Source organism: Hypanus sabinus, chromosome 14 (assembly GCF_030144855.1).
Source record: "Hypanus sabinus isolate sHypSab1 chromosome 14, sHypSab1.hap1, whole genome shotgun sequence".
Classification (NCBI taxonomy): Eukaryota; Metazoa; Chordata; class Chondrichthyes; order Myliobatiformes; family Dasyatidae; genus Hypanus; species Hypanus sabinus.
The window spans coordinates 2,959,189-2,977,041 of NC_082719.1; the positions used below are offsets into that span (position 1 = coordinate 2,959,189).

General features: G+C 40.7%; 1 protein-coding gene across 1 annotated transcript in view; it reads left to right on the plus strand.

Moving 5' to 3' along the window:
• The first annotated feature begins 656 nt into the window (after positions 1 to 656).
• The window catches only part of wdfy3 (WD repeat and FYVE domain containing 3), a 354,111-nt gene continuing 336,914 nt past the window's right edge, over positions 657 to 17,853 (plus strand). The window contains exon 1 of the mRNA XM_059988693.1: positions 657 to 2,215. The gene's annotated coding sequence lies outside the window, so the exon portion shown is untranslated. The remainder of the gene's footprint in view (positions 2,216 to 17,853) is intronic.

Consider the following 17,853-nt stretch of genomic DNA (forward strand, 5'->3'; position numbering starts at 1 on the left):
TTCCTCTCCAGCTTTTTATCTTTTTTTACTTTCCTGGCTTCACTTCTCACCATCTACCTATCCTCCTCAACTCCCACCTTTTTTATTCTGGCATCTTCCCCCTTCCTTCCTAGTCCCGAGGAAGAGTCTCGGCCCGAAATGTCAACTGTTGATTTATTTCTGTAGATGCTGTCTGACCTGCTGAGTTCCTGCAGCATTGTTGGAGTGTGTTGCTTTGGATAGAGAACTGATGTCAAAGGTGATTTCATAAAATAATGCTATCAGAAAAAATTATAATAATTTCCAACGGAGAAGGAATAAATGGGAAGTAATACACAAACACAGCTGCAGTAATTTTGAATAATTGGCAACTTAACTTCAAAGGAAACAGATCAACTTGTAGGATAGCTGTTTTCAAAAATGGCATTTGGCTCTGTGTGTTCACTACTAGGTAGAATACATTCATTAATCGCTCCACATTATTCCAAACCTCTTCTTGTGTAGAATATTTGATGATGTGATTCTTCAGATGATTTAGCCCAAGTCATGATAAAATAGCACAATATTGAGAGTGTTGCTCACTGCAATGCAATTGATTAAATTCCTGTTTCTCAATGCAGTTAATGATCTCAAGGAATTTCACTTCTAATAGCATTGATTTATTGATGGAATTCACAATAATTTCAAGTGAATCCCCTATTTAAAATACAGATAGCAAGAAGCAAATGCAGATAAAAATACAATTTTAAAGAAGTAAGAATTCTTTTTTTTAAAACAGTGTCATAATTGGTAACAAATACCCATGACTCCTACAGAATATCAGTTTTCTTTTATATACATCTTTGTCAAAGTTGTATGTGTTTACTCCCATCTCTTTAACCTAATGTGCACAGAGAAATAAAAAGCAACCAGTTGAATCAGAATCAGGTTTATTATCTCTGGCCTGTGTCGTGAAATTTGTTAACTTGGCAGTGGCAGTTCAATGCAATACATAATATAGTAGAAAAATAAATAAATAAATTTCAGCAGATGTGTATTGGAGATTAAAATTGTGCCCCTTATCTGAAATGTTTGTGGCCAGAAATGTTTTGAATGTTAGATTTTGGAATGTATAATGAGATAGCTTGGGATCACCATTATTTTCTGACTCTGAATTTATGTGCTACCAGTCTTCATCTTACACTTGTTCATCACACTTACGCACATCAGCATGTTATATTTTCATCAACGACAATCTTGGGGAACACATCAATGAATTTCTCTGCTGCTTCATGATCAGCAGGCACTTTAATACTACAAAGCTTTAAAAATCTGATGTTGTGTCTTAAATTTCTGCAACCATTTAAAATCATCTTCAATCATCAGTTTCATGACTGGCATCCCAGTAAGAAGCTCTTACACTGAGAAATCCACTCTTTCAATACCTATCCATATCTTCTTTTTTTTGCTTTATGTACTTTAAAAATGTTCATTAATTTCTGTTTATTACATATGTGAGCTCACTCCTCAGCACTGCCTGTAGTATGCAGGGACCTGCACATCGACTGGGAACCAACCCAGTTCCCCATGGAATTATCCGTTTGTGATGTCATGTCAGTACTCAAAAAATTTTGGATTTTGGAGGTTTTCAGATTTCGGATCAGGGGGTGTCCGAACTTCCGCTCCACTCTTTGCCTTTTCAGACGCAAACCAAGGGCTGATTAAATTCATTTCAATTTATCATCCACGGGACGAGCTCCAAACCCATGTGAAACGACTTTGAAGCCAACACATCGGTCTTTCTCGCCGGTCGGAAACGGGCGCTTTGAACACCGCCCCTGTCCCGAAGTTGCCTGGGTGGAAGTGCTCCGGCAGGTGGCAGTCGTTGCCGTGGCGGTCCGCGCCTGCGCTGGGACTTGCAGTGCGCGGTCGCTGGCGAAGGGGGCGCTGTTGGCCGCCAGCGGGATTGCGAGGGAGCAGGGAGCGAGAGCGCCGGCGATGTTCCTCCCTGGGAGCCGCAGGTTCGCTTAGTTCAGCCTCGGGTGAAAGATGGCCACCGCGAAAAAGGGCAACGGCCGAGGGAGAAGCGGCACCGACAACAACGGCGGCAAAACTCTTCCCACTGCTCTGGCATCCCCCGACGCCATCGTCTTGCAGCGCTTCACAGGATAAATTTCAACAAGGGAGGAGGGGGAGACGGAAAGAAGCACCAACCTTCATCTCTCCTTCGTCCGCTGGAGACCTTTTTATTCCCCTGGTGAGTTTGTTGTAAATGTTCCCCCTCGCTTTCTAAATACAAATAAATACCCTGCCGCATTTGGAAAGAGCGTGATGGGCGCACCGAAATAGTGTCTGTTTAAAGCTGGAGCGAGGTTATTCGGAGTTTATTTATATTTCATTCCCTTCTCCGGTTGAATTTCTGGCGACATCCGGCGGGCTGATTTCCGGTTGTGGTGTTTGAAAAGAGTCGGCGTTCGGGTGGCGAATGGCCCCAGTCGTGGTGGCAGCCCCCGGGACTTGGGGAAGGGGGCGAGGAGGAGGGGACGAGGGGACGAGGGGACGAGGGGTAGGGGGCACCCGCAGCCAGACTGGCCACCTCCTCTTCATATTTAATCCTTGTTTCTGGATTTCACTCGAGCTTAGGCCGCTTTTATTTTGTCATCACTTATGTAAAAAAAAGCGTTCATCGCGAAAGGCACGAAGTAGAGACGCAGTCACCACGGGGTTGACGATTGCCCTGCAACGTGTATGCTGCTTTTTATTGGGGGCTGGCTGGGTGGGGGTCGCCTGTTACTGAATCTCCCGTTCGCTCTCGATCGATGAGCGCAGTGCAACCTGAATCAGGCTTTAAAGCATTGCGATTAAAATGGACCAGTTTACTAAAGGAGTTGCTCTTTCAGATACTATTGTTTTTGAAGGTTGGCGAAAGGATCACTTGACCTTTTATAAAATTATGCCATTTCTGAACGCCAAGTATGGAATTGCAGAGTGGCAATTTGGAAACCAAGACAACTGCGGATGCTGGAAATCTGAAGTAAAAATAGAAAATGCTGGAAATACTCAGCGGGCCAGGCATCTGTGGAGTTTTTGTTTCTGTTTCAGATACTGACGGAGTAACTGAGTATTTCCAGCAATTTCTGTTTTATGAAATTACAGATGTTAGCCATTCTGTATTTGAGTCCATAGGTAACAGCAGGAGAAAAAAAATTACGTATTGTAAAGTAGGTCTTAACACATTTCAGTGTCATTCCATGAACTGTTATTCTGTGCAATCAAATGATAAAATAAGCTATAACCAACGACAAAACAAAAGTTGTTTTCACTGCTTCCACCAAGTTTGAAAAGGGGTTAGCAATTTATAATATCTATCCCTGCGGAACTGGATTTGATACAGGATTCCAGTACAGCAAGCACCACTTGATTTAACTCCACAGTAAAAGATTCGTGAACCAAATGGTAACTTGTGAAGTTTTCAGTTCTGATCAGAGACCTTTGACCCAAAATGTTTGTCTCTCCAGAAATGTTGCCTGTTTCAGAATCAGAATCTGGTTTCCTATCACCGGCATATGTCATCCAATTTTTTTAACTTTGTGGCATTAGTACAATGTAATAGATAATAGAAAAAAACTGAATTATAGTTAGTATACATATTAAACAGTTGCATTCAAATTAGTTTTTTTAAAAAAAGAAAGAAACAAGTAGTGAGGTAATGTCTGTTCAGAAATCGGATGGCATAGGGGAAGGAGCTGTTCCTGAATCATTGCGTGTGCACCTTCAGGCTTCTGTACCTCTTTCTGTTCCACAGTGAGAAGAGGGCACATGCTGGGTGATGGGGGTCCTTAATGATGGATGCTGCCTTTTTGAGGCATTGCTCCTTAAAGGTGTCCTGAATACTACAGAGGCTAGTGTCCATGATGGAGCTGACTTAAGTTTACAATTCTCTTTGATCCGGTGCAGTAGTTTCCCTCCCCCTCCCCCCCCCCCCCCCCCCCACCATACCAAGCAGTGATACAGCCAGTTATCTCCATGGTTTATCTGTAGAAATTTGAGTTTTTTAGGTGACACACCAAATCTTCTCAAGTTTTTAATGAAATATAGCTGCTGTTGTGCCTTGGTAGTTGCATCGATATGTTGGGTCCAGGTTAGTTCCTCAGAGATGTTGACACACAAGAACTTGCTCACTGTTTCCGCCTCTAATTCCTCTATGAGCACTGGTGTGTGTTCCTTCCTCTTACCCTTTCTGAAGTCCACAATAAATTCTTTGGTCTTGCTGACGTTGAGTGAAATGTTGTTACTGTGACACCACTCCCGCCCTCTCATCACCATTTGAGATTCAACAATGGTTTATCGTCAGCAAATTTGTAGATGGTATTTGAGCTGCTTTTATTTTAGATTTTCAGCATCTGCAATATTTTGCTTTAGGGTTTGTCAGTTGTTTTCCTTTCTTCCATTTGTATTTCCGTTTCCATTTGTAATGCTTCCCGTAGCTGTTACGATTTTTTCCATACAGGAGTTGTAAAGACTTAATATCTCAGACAGTACAATAATGGAAAAGGGGTAAGATCAACACGTACATAAAATTTAAAGATTATGGAATTTTAATGCAATGGTATTCCTCTTGCTCTTTTGTGAATTTCATAATTTTACGCTGATTAGGGAATTTAACTGCATTTGTGGCACTATAATGACTAAGAAGGAAATATCTTGAGATTTGTATAGTAATTGTTTACCCTTTTTTTTCCAGGATAGAATTCTTTCACTTATTGCTCACTAAAGTTATTCCACAGTAAAAAAAATTGCTTTATGAACAAGCTTTCATTGGAACAAGGTTTATGAATATCAACCTATGAATGGGCAATGAACAAGGTTTCATTGGAACAATGTTTACTTTTTAAAGAGTTGGTTGTTATTGCATTATTTGAGCCGTGTGAAAGCTCTCTCTTGCAGCTAGTCTCTTATCAGATTTATGAATATCAAATATTCATCTATATATCGTTGGAGAGAGAAAAATTTTGTGATGATTTCTATTGGAGTTCAAAAAGACCAGCTTTAGGATGGTATTGAGCAAAATGAATGTGGTTTTTAAAAAGACAACAATTGCACAACAAGCATTAACAAACACCCATTGTAAATTGGAGGACATAAAATCCTCAGATATTACAAATGAATATCTTGAAAGATTTCCGTCTAAGTATTGTTCCTTTGTCACTGTAAGGAAGACTACAATTGCATCAATTTGTTTATTGTTACTTAAGACTTAGGATGACCATCCTTTCAATTTAGTGACAGTTGGTGCTGAATGCAAGATTATGTATCAGGCTTTTGTTTGGAGCATCATTGATTCTGTGGTATTGGTCTAAGAATCTTAATTTGAGTTAGAATAATCATTTGACAAGAAAACCATGGACTGTTTGTTTGTCCTACTCCCATTACGGGAGAGGCTATGCGGCATCCATGCCAGGACCACTATACTCAAAAATAGTTACTTTCCCTAAACTATCTGGCTGATCATCCATTAGCCAACCCTACCACCACTACATGCACTGGTGTCTCTTTACATACAGTCTATGTGTATAGAATAGTTATTTATGCATGTGTTTTATAGAGTTACATTTATATTGTTTTTTGTATTATTTATGTTTGTTGTGTTTTTTATGTCACATTGGACCTGGAGTAGCAGTCGTTTTGTTCTTCTTTACACTGAAGAATGACAATAAACAATTTTAATTCTTGAAATATTACACCTATGATAAATCCAGTAATTGCAGATGCTTTAAAGGTTTAAGATTTCAAGATTGTTTAATGTCATTTCCCATACAAAAATGTAAAGACGAACAAAGCAGTACAAAAAAACACACAGTAAGATAAAGAACACGATAATAAAAAACCATAAGAAATGTACATACTTAAGATTGAATGTACATAATGTGACACTAGCATAGGAGTGCCTGTACATAAGGTGACAGATAAGAAATGATAAAGTAGTGGTGGTGGGGGTAATAGAGATATTGATCAACCTTACTGCTTGGGGAAAGTAACTGTTTTTGAGTCTGGTGGTTCTGGTGTGGATGCTATGTAGCTTCCTCCCTGGTGGGAATGGGATGAGCAGGGTGGATGGGATCCTTCATGATATTGCTGGCCTTTTTTCGGGACCTATCTGTATAATTGTCCTTGAAGGTGCTAGTGAATGGGCAACATAGAGCCTTCCTGGCTGTCACAATGCAGGTTCTGTACTGTGCAGTGATGCAACGTGTTAGGATGCTCTCTACTGCACATCTGTAGAAGGTCATGAATATTGATGTTCATCGTCCAGCTCTCTTCTGCCTCCTCTGAAAGTAGAGATGTTGGTGAGCTTTCCTGATTGTGTATGATGTGTTCAGGAGCCATGAGAAGTTTAATTATTGAGATACAGCATGGAAGAAGCCTTTCTGGCCCTTTGAGTCATGTCACCCTACAATCCCCTTCTTTTCCCCAGTCATGATGAAGGATCTCTTCCCGAATGTCGATTGTTTACTCTTTTCCATTGATACTGCCTGACCTGAATTCCTCCAGCATTTGTGTGTGGTGCTTGGATTTCCAGCAAATGCAGATTTTCTTATCTTTGAAACTGTGATTTAACCCTAGTCTAATCATGGGACAATTTACAATGACCATTTAACCTTTGGACTGTGGGAGGAAACCGGAGCACCCAGAGGAAACCCATGCAGTCATGGGGAGAACGTACAAACTCTTTACAGACAGTGGCGGGAATTGAACCTGGGTAGCCTGTTCTGTAAAGCGTTGTGTGAGATGTGCTGTCCCAGGAGTTTGAAACTGCTCGCATTTTCCACTGTTGTGCCACTTATGTAAAGGGGGTTGTAAATAATACCAGCTCTGAAGCCAATAACCATCTTCTTTGTCTTGTTGACATTGTGGAAGAGGTTATTTGCCTATCATTGGGCCTTCGGCTCTTCCCATCTCCTCCCTGTAGGCTGTCTCATTGTTGTCAGTGATGAGCCCCACTATGGTTACATTATTTGTAAATGACAACGCGATTACTCAGGTGTTCGGCTGTGCAGTTGTATCAGCAGAGTGTACAACAGTGGGCTCAGCACACAGCCTTGGGGGGGGGGGGGGTCATCTGTGTTGAGGATGATGGGGGAGAGAGAAGTGGTAGTATATCTTGACTGTCTAAGGTCTCTTGGTTAGGAAGTCCAACATCTATTTGCACAGACAATAGGTGTAGGAGTAGGCCATTCGGCCCTTTTAGCCAGCACCGCCATTCACTGTGATCATACACAATCAGTACCCCGTTCCTGCCCTCTCCCCATATCCCTTGACCCCACTATCTATGAGCTCTATCTAAATACAGTGGTGTATTTAGACTGGGGAGTAGGAGTTTGTTCACCAAAGTCCGTGGGGCAATAGAATTGAATGCCAAATTGAAATCTAGAAACAGCATTCTGACATAAGTGTCCTTGTTTTCGAGATGTGTCAGGGCCAGGTGCATGACAGATGCTATGACATCTGTTGTAGAGTGGTTCTGTTGATAAAACATATTGGTGAGTGTCCAGAATGGCAGGAATGGAATTTTGATGTGTGCGACTACCAGCCATTCAAGCACTTCTTGATGATTGGCATCACTGCCACTGGGTTGTAGTAGTTTAGTTCTAAAGGTGTAAGAGTTCTTTGATACAGGGGTAATGATGGCTGATTTGAAAAATGGGGACCACAGTCTGGAAGAGTGAAATGTTGTAGATGTCCTTGAAGATGTCGGAATATAGGCATCAGAATATAAAGTGAGAATATTGTCTTTTTATGCCAACAAAGCTGAAATTTTTTTCCCTTTTGAAACCCAAAAATAAGTGAGCCTTGGTGTGCAACTTGTCACTGCACATTTTTGTGAGAGATTTCTGCAGATGCTTCCAAGGTTATTGTTCCTTGTGATGAACATTTCAAAGCATGTCAACTATCTGGTTGTGAAGCTATTTAAAAGGTGTTTCACGTGCTCTTGATCTCAACAATTTTTAATTCCCTAGCCTTGAATGACTAATTTTCACCATGGATGTCCAGTACCTATACACTTCTGTTACCCATCAAGAAGGCCTTAAAACTGTTTGCTGCTTTCTTAACAATAGACCCAACCAGTTCCCTCCACCATCACCCTCCTCCATCTGGTAGAGCTAGTGTTCACTCTCAACAATTCTCCTCCTCCCCCTTTCTCCATACTCAAGGGTAGCAATGGGTACCTACATAGACCCTAGCTGTGCTAACTTTTCATTGGCTATGTAGAACAGGCCATGTTCCAAGCCTCCCCTGGTAATACTCCCCATCTCTTCCTGTGCTGTATTGACAACTGCATTGGTACTGCTTTATGCACCCATGCTGAGCTCATCAGTTTCACGAACTTTGCCTCCAACTTCCACCCTGCCCTTAAATTCACTCGGTCCATTTCTGACACCTCTCTTCTTTCTTGATCTCTCTGTCACCATCTCTGGAGATAAGATCTACCAGCATCTTTTATAACCTACCGAACCATGGCTATCTGTCTCCTGTAAAAAATACTATTCTCCTTTTCTCAGTCCTTCATCTTTGCTTCATCTTTTCTCAAGATGAGGCTTTCCTTTCCAGAATATTAGGGTTTCCCTTCCTTCAACCATTGATGGTGCCCTCCTCAACATCTTCATTTCCTGACTTCTGCATTTGCCCCACCTTCCCACAAACGTAACAAAGAAAGAGTTCCTCTTGGCCTCACCGACTCATGTCCTCTATGTCCAATGCATCATTCTCTGTAGATTCCGCCTTCTTCAGTGGCATCTACAGCAGCAAAACAAAACACAGAAACAATTGCCGCTAACCTGTGACTGCTATAGAGTTGTTATACTTGCATGACGCGCCCTCAGCTGCAATGACACTATTGTTCCAATAAAGAGTTGAATTCTTTATTTGATCCTTTATTAGCAATGAGCAAACATGAAGGGATGAATTTAAGCATACCCAAGTGTAAGCTAAACATTATTCAATTTTTTTTCTCAGTGGTCAGCAAAAGATACACCCTTCACTGGTCCCAAGTTACAGACTGCAACGAAATAAGCAAGAATACCCTTCTCTTTACCATGTTCGCTTTTACCATGGCCACATTGATGTGACTAGTTGTTCTAATAAATGTGCAACACAAAATACAAAGCAGACAGAGTAAAGATACAGGATCCTACCACCAAATGCATCTCGAACTCTTCCCCCACTCTCCAGTTTCCACAGGGATCACTTCCTCCATGATTTCCTTGTCCATTTGTCCCTCCCCACTAATCTCCCTCTTGCAAGCAACAGAAATGCTGCACCTGCCCATTCATCTTCTCCCTTACCTCCATTCACGGCCCCAAGTAGTTCTTCCAGCTGAGACAACACTTCACCTGCTTATCTGTTGGGGTTGTCTATTGTATCTGCTGCTCCTGATGTGGCCTCTACTTTGGTGAAAACCAGTGTAAGTTGGTGGACCACTTTGTCAAGCACCTCTGCTCGAATTACCAAAAGTGGGGTTTTCTTGTGGCCAACCATTTTAATTCCTATCCCCATTCCTATTTTGACATGTTGGTCCTCGGCCTCCTTTTTTGCCACAAGGTGGCCACTCTGAGAATGGAGGAGCAATATTCCATTTAGGTAGCCTCCAACGTTATTGGCTGAACAATGATTTCTCCTGGTAAATTTTCTTCCCCTCCCCCTCCCTCTTCTATTCCTCACTCGGATCTCTTGCCTCTTCCCCTCACTTGCCTATCATCTCCCCCAGTGTCCCTCCTTCTTCCCTTTCTCCCATGCTCCACTTTTCTCTCCTATCAGATTCCTTCTTTTCCAGCCCTCTACCTTTCCCAATCATTCCACCTATCATCTAGCTACTCCTCCTTCCGTTCTTCCTATCTTTTTATCCCTGTATCTTTCCCGTGTCTTTCCAGTCCAGAAGAAGTGTCTCAGTCCGTCTGTTATTAATTTATATAGATGTTGTTTGACCTGCTGAGTTCCTCCAGCATATTGCTGAAAGGTGTGTGTGTTAGGATAGAAGTTAAAATGATGTAAGGAGTTTTTGGTGAGAATAATATTATTTCTACCCACTGGAAAAAAAACGAGCAGAAATATTTTTTGGTATTGCTAAAAATTGCCTGGAGGATAAGATGTATTTAAACAGAGATATCTGTCTATACTGTCCTGCTTACATAATACAGATGAGAAATATTCCTTTAAAACCTTTCTTACAGTATGTCATCTGGTTCCATTCACAAATTATCCTTTTGATCCCTATTAGATCGTACTCATTTTCTAGTTACCCTCATGCCCTTAATATACTTATAAAATGCTTTGAGATTTTCCTGAATCTTGTCTACCAGTGACATTTCAAGCTCTCTTTGCCCTCCTAATTTTTATTTTAAGTACCCTTTTATCATTCCTACCTCCTTGTACCTCCCACATTTTCAGTTCTTGCTGTATATTTATATTTTTAATCCATTCTTCAGTATCTCTTGTTGTCCAGGACTACTTGGTCTTTTGTATGTGCTTTTCACCCACAAGGGACACATTGGTCTTGAACTTTCACTATTTTTTGGGGACACAGTAAGTTTTGTTTTGAGGACACTATAAATTTGAAGACACAGTTTTAAGATGCTTGGAATTAAGTTCAGAGGAGATGTCAGGGGTAAGTTTTTTACACAGAGAGTGGTGAGTATGTGGAATGGGCTGCTGACTGCGGTGGTGGAGGCAGATACCATAGGGTCTTTTAAGAGTCTCCTGGATAGGTACATGGAGCTTAGAAAAATAGAGAGCTATGGGTAACCCTAGATAATTTCTAAGGTAAGGTCATGTTCGGCACAGCTTTGTGTGCCAAAGGGCCTGTATTGTGCTGTAGGTTTTCTATGTTTCTATTTCACTTTTAAACTTGCTCACAGTGAGCTCTTCTACTCTGCTTTTGCTAGGTACTGCCCAGTGGTATTGAAATAAAATGTATATGGTAATTGAGGGTCACATCTGGAATATTGTGTATAATTCTGGTCTATTTATCTAAGGATATGCTTGATAGGAGTGCAGCAAGGATTTACTAGAATAATTCTTGAATGAAAGGTTCGATGTAGAAGGTGAGATTCAACTTGAATTTTTACATGCTAAAATAATGATGGGTGACAGTTGATGTTTCCCCAGTTGTCTGCCCAGAGGATGGTTCACAAAACTATAAAGGGTCAGTCATTCAGGAGAAAGATGAGAAAAAATGTTATCACCTATAAATACAAAATCTTTAGAATTTTACTACTTTAGAGCTATGTGGGTTCGGTTTTGAATATAGATTAATAGCTTCAATATATTGCAGGAAAGTTCAACTGAGGTAAAAAGCCATGATCTTACTGAATCTCAGGCTAGTCTACACTCTTACATTTCTTTACTTATGATCTCTTTACAGCTCTCCACCCCCTTATTATTCCTTAACCCAAACTTTCTGATTAGAAAGCTTTTCCATTATTTGATGATATTACCATAAAACATAGCATCAGAGTAAGGCTATTTGACCCATTGTGTCTGTTCCGCCATTGAATCATGGCTGATTTATTTTTCCCTCTCAACCCCCTTCTCTTGCCTTCTCCCCAGAATCTTTAACACTCTTGCTAATCAAGAACCTATCAGCCTGCGCTTTAAATAAACCCAATGACTTGGCTTCCACAGCCTTCTCTGGCAAAAAAGTTCCACGGATTCACCGGGCTCTTGCAAATGAAATTCTTTCTCATTTTTGTTCTAAAGGATGCCCTTTTATTCTCCGACTGTATCCTCTCTTCGTAGACTTTCCCGTAGCTGGAAGCATCCTCTCTACATCCACTCTATCTAGACCTTTCAGTATTTGATAGGTGTCAATGAGATCTCCCCTATTCTTGTAAAATTTAGCGAATACAGGCGCAAAGCCATTAAACGCTTCTCATACCCTAACCCTTTCATCCCTGGGATCATTCTCATAAACCTGCTCTGGACTCTCTCCAATGCCAGCGCATACTCCATAGATATGGGGCACAACATTGTTCAGAATACTCCAAATGTAGTTTGACCAATGCTTTATAAAGTATCAACCTTACCTCCTTGAATTCATATTCTAGTCCTCTTGAAATGAATACTAACATTGCATTTGCCTCCCCTACTGCTGAATCAATCTCCAAGTTAACTTTTAGGGAATCTTGCACTAGGATTCCCAAGTCCCTTTGTCTCTCTGATTCCTGAATCCTCTTCCAATTTAGAAAATGATCTATACCTTTATTCCTTCTATTGAATTGCAATACTGAAATATAATTCACTGTCTTTTGTTTTTGTCCCTTCTTGAAGAGTCTAGTGAAATTAATGATTTCCCCTTCCTCTGGAACCACTTCTCACTATAGTAATTCTTGAAAGATGAGTACTAATGCCTCCATAATCTCTTCAGCTATTGCTTTCAGATCTGTGGAGTGTAGTCCATCTAGTCCAGTTGACTAATCTGCCTTAAGAGTTTTCAGATACTCTAGTACCTTTTCTTTACTAATACATTCCCTTCTGCTTGCTGACTCAAATTTCTGGCATGTGGCTGGTGTCTTCTACAATAAACATTGCAAAATATTTGTTCATTTTGTCTGCCATTTCTTTGTTCCCCAATACTGCTTCTCCAGCATCATTTTCTAGAGGTCCAATATCTACTATTGGCTCTTGCTCTTTAGAAAGCTAAAAAATATTTCTGTATCTTCTGTCACCTTATAAATATTCTACAATTTTTTGTTCTTGGGATCCTGTGCATATTGAAGTCCCCATGCCTTTTCTATCTTCTGTTCTAATTTGTAGCAATTGAATCCTCAACTTCCTAACCAGAAGATCACAATCTGTGCTGATTGGTGATACCATCTCCTCCTCACTGACGATCAACACTGGTGCACCTCGGGTGTGTGCTTAGCCCACTGCTCTACTCTCTATATACACATGACTGTGTGGCTAGACATAGCTCAGATACCAGCTATAAATTTGCTGACAATACAACCATTGTTGGTAGAATCTCAGGTAGTGATTAGAGGACATACAGGAGTGAGATATGCCAACTAGTGGAGTGGTGCCACAGCCACAACGTCAATAAGATGAAAAAGCTGATTGTGGACCAGGAAGGGTAAGACGAAAGAACACATACCAATCCTCATAGAGGGATCAGAAGTGGAGAGAGTTTCAAGTTCCTGGGTGCCAAGATCTCTGAGGATCTAACCTGGTCCCAACATATCGATGTAGTTATAAAGAAGGTAAGACAACGGTTATACTTTATTAGGAGTTTGAAGAGATTTGGCATGTCAACAAAGTCACTCAAAAACTTCTATAGTTGTACCATGGAGAGCATTCTGACAGGCTGCATCACTGTCTGGTATGGAGGGGCTACTGCACAGGACCAAAAGAAGCTGCAGAGGGTTGTAGATTTAGTCACCTCCATCTTGGGTACAAAGTACCCAGGACATCTTCAAGGAGAGGTGTCTCAGAAAGGCAGCATCCATTATTAAGGACATTTAGCACCCAGGCCATGTCCTTTCCTTATTGTTACCATCAGGTAGGAGGTACAGAAGCCTGAAGGCACACACTCAGTGATTCAGGAACAGCTTCTTCCCCTCTGCCATCCCATTCCTAAATGGACGTTGAACCCTTGGACACTACCTTACTTTTTTGAAATAATATTTCTGTTATTTGCACGATTTATAATTTATTCAATATACGTATATTGAATAAGATTTATTTATTGTGGTTATTATTTTTTCTCTCTCTCTCTACTGGATTATGTATTACATTGAACTGCTGCTGCTAAGTTAACAAATTTCACATCATGTGCCGGTGATAGTGATTCTGACAAATGGTGACTTCTATTCAGATGCCAATTAATAACTTCCATCAGGGTCTTTTTACCCTTGTAGTTTCTTAACTCTACCCAGATTCTACTGTACATCTTTTGGTTATGCCACTTCTTATTAGAAACTATCCGTGATAGCTACCATTGTTTGTTAAATAAAATAATAGACATAAGAGGTTGTTTGTTTTACTAAAAGTAAGTGGACATTAATGTGTTGAAGATAAATTGTGCTTGACTAGTAAATAATATTCTGATAATATGAATATCGAAGAAAAGTAGTCGACGTGTGTTTTCTGAAGATAATTGACAATGTCACATAAAAGACTAACCAGCAAAATTGAAATATTTGCAGTAAAGTGCACATTGGCACTAGCAAAGAATCGTGTAACTGTTATTTCGCAATCAATTCTGCAACTGCTGGAAATCTTGAGTAGCACGCAAAATTTTAGAGGAACTCAGCTAGTTGCAGCATCTGTGGAGGAGAAGAAATCATCAAATTTTTGGGCCAAGGCCCTTCATCAGGACATAATGATGACTGTTTATCCCCTTCATTGAAGATGTCTGACCTGCCAAGTTCCTTCAGCATTTTGTGTGTTTCTTCTGTAAACAATTATTTGTCGGATAGAGTTCCCAAGGAGCTTGTGCTATGATCTTTGAATTCTAATAAGTGATTCACTGTCCTGTGCATTCTAATAGTGATTAAAATGTTTTATTTAGAGATACAGCTCAGTAACAGACTGTTTGAGTCCATGCTGGCCAATTACACCCAGGTGATCAAATAACCTTTGTCTCTCAGATGTGGGAAGAAACCAGAGCAGCTGGAGAAAACCCACATAATCATGGGGAAAGTTTACAAACTCCTTAGAGACTGTGGTGGGGATGCTAGTGAGCAACATTTCTGGACAAAACCAAAGCTGGATGTTGTGGAAAATGGGGTAGCTGTAATATGCAAGAGTAATATATAATCCAGAATTTTCAAGGGTGGCAAATGGTATTTAATACAAGAGTTGAAGTGATAAATTTGTCACAATGAAATGATATAAACTTTAGGTGATACAGTTCAAAAGTGTATAAGCACAGAGGGATGGGAGTATGTAAAACTATATATGGCTGGCTGATTAGTAAAGCAATTATGATAAGTCTTCATAAATGTAGATTTGGAGTACAAAAAGCAATTTTATGTCAAAACAGTAAATAAAGTGTTGCACCCAATTCTGATTGATTCACTTTAGGAAGGGTCTGAAGATCCTAAAGAGGGTTCAGAAAAATAGAATACTTCAGGAACATGTGGTTACAGCTACTTGGTTAAACGGATAGTGGGCTTTACTCTCTCTGGAGCAAAGAACGTTGATAGGAAATTAAGTGTTGTGCACATATTTGTAGCTGGTTTGTGTCTCATAAGTAGAGAAATGTACTAGTTAATGCCAAGAACAAAGGACATGGGTTAAAGCAAAGAGCAAATGTGTGAAAATCTTTTTTATCTAGAAAGGCAGTGATGATGTAACCATATTGAGTGGTAGAAGCGATGTCAATCACAACAGAATTGAATAGGCATTTATGGGACCAAAATTTGCAGGGCAATGGTGAAAAAGTAGGGAACTAAGATCAGCATGAACATGATGTATTTTACCCTGTATGCCGACAAGAAACATGACTACATTATGGTAGTTCTAACTCGAGGACATGGAAACCGACAGTAGCTTGAATTGACTTTATTTCTTACACCCTTCACATAAGTGAAGAGTAAAAATCTTTGTTATGTCTCTGAATGTGCAATGTGCAGATTATAGTAATTTGTAATAAATAGTATGTACAGTAAGAAATACAACAGAACAGTCAATATAGCTTAGAAATACAGTTGTATCAGCGTGAGTTAATCAGTCTGACGGCCTGGTGGAAGAAGCTGTCCCGGAGCTTGTTGATTCTGGCTTTAGTGCTGCAGTTCCATTTCCCAGCTGGTACCGTTTCCTAGATGGTAGCAGCTGGAACAGTTTGTGGTTGGGGTGACTCAGATCCCCAATGATCCTTCAGGCTCTTTTTACGCACCTGTCGCTGTAAATGTCCTGAATAGTAGGAAGTTCACATCCACAGATGTGCTGGGCTGTCCACACCACTCTCTGCAGAACACTGCTATTGAGTGAAGTACAGTTTTCATACCAGGCAGTGATGCAGCCAGTAGGATGCTCTCAATTGTGCCTCTGTAGAAAGTCCTTAGGATTTGGAGACGAACTTTCACATCAAACTTCTTCAACCGTCTGATATGAAAAATGCGCTGTAGTGCTTTTTTCACCACACAGGCAGTATGTACAGACCAGGTGAGCTCCTCGGTGATACGTATGCAGAGGAACTCTCATTCCCAGATCCATTGACATCAATAGGGGTGAGCCTGTCTCTGTTCCTTCTGTAGTCCACAACCAGCTCCTTTGATTTTGCAACATTGAGGAAGAGGTTTTTTTCTTGACACCACTATGTCAGGCTGTTGATTTCCTCTCTGTAGGATTCCTCATAATTATTTGAGATAAGGCCAGTCAATGTAGTATCATCTGCAAATTTAATTAGCAGATTGGAGCTGTGGGTGGTGACATGGGTGTAGAGAGAGTAAAGGAAGGGGCTTAGGAGTCAGCCCTAAGGGGCTCGTGATGAGGGGCAGAGATGAGGGAGCCCACTCTTAACACCTACCAGCGATCTGACAGGAAATCCAGGATCCAGCTGCACAAGGCAGTGTGAAGACCGAGGTCTCTGAGCTTCTTGTCAAGCCAGCTGGATAATTACTGTGCTAAATTGGATAATGTAGCATTAGGATGGGGGCCTGTGTTTACGAGCAGTGCAGGCAGCCTTTCTGGCAGTCGTTGTTTTTCCAGCATTGTGCTCAGTCATATTTAGAGTGTTCGATGTCCACACTTTATTGTCTATAAATAGGGCTGCTCAAGTGACAGCTGCTTGGTGCTCCGAGTGGTCTGTTCCTCTTTAGGCACCTATATCACCATTCAACAGGTGAGCTCAGCAAATACAGCTGCACTGTTATCGTCTGACGTGGAAGACTATGATGATCAAGACTGTGCAAGAACAATAACATGCCAAAAAACATCTTTATTGAACCTCAATGATTGAGAGGGAATTCAAGTAACTGGATGGGCATTTGTTGTTTGAAACTGAAGTGCTGTCATCAGGAAGGGTGGCTCTTGGTACCTCTGTGCAACAGGCAAACTAAAACTTAATTGAAACTTGTAAGTTGGCAGAAGGAAAATCTGCTAATTTCTACACTGATTTTCAATATGCTTTCGGAATTGCCCATGGCTTTGAAAACTTATCAAGGCGGAGGATTCCTTATGGCTATAGGAACTCCAATCAAGAATGGCCAATTAGTACAAGAACTTTTGGATGTCATCCAATGACTGTCAGAGTTGCTGCATTAAAATGTAAAAGCCACTTGAAAATTACTACAATGGAAAGCTGATGAAATTGCAAAATGGGCAGCACAGGAAGGAATAACGGAAATAAAGGAAGTACTGAGAACGTGTTCAATAAACCTGACATCTGAAATTAGGGAAGAAAATTGAACTCTGTAATGCAGACGAAAATACAAGGTATCGGAGAGTCGCAAGTTCAATGCGACAGACAGGAAAAATGGTCCTGGATGAAGAGTGGTGGGAAGTTGAACAGTGATGGAGTATGGAGATGTGGTACTAGTCAAAGACTAGTAGCCCCAACTAGTTGCTTCCTTCTCTGACACAGCAAATACACTCCCTTTGACACATTGGAGTGCAAAAGATGCTTGACAGATTCTCTCAATGTGGTGGAATCCAAAGTTCAGGTCACAAACTCAACAAACATTTGGAAGACACATGATGTGCCAGAAAATGATCCTAGAGCAACAGGAAAGATACCACAATTAAGTGCTTCTGCCCTACCTGATCCATTTTTACATTTACAGGTGGACTATGTTTCTTTACCAAAGTGCCAAGGATACACAGATGTACTGGCAATAGTGGGTAAATCTTCAAGATGGGAGGAAGCCATTCCAACAAGGAAAGCCACTGTCCCACACA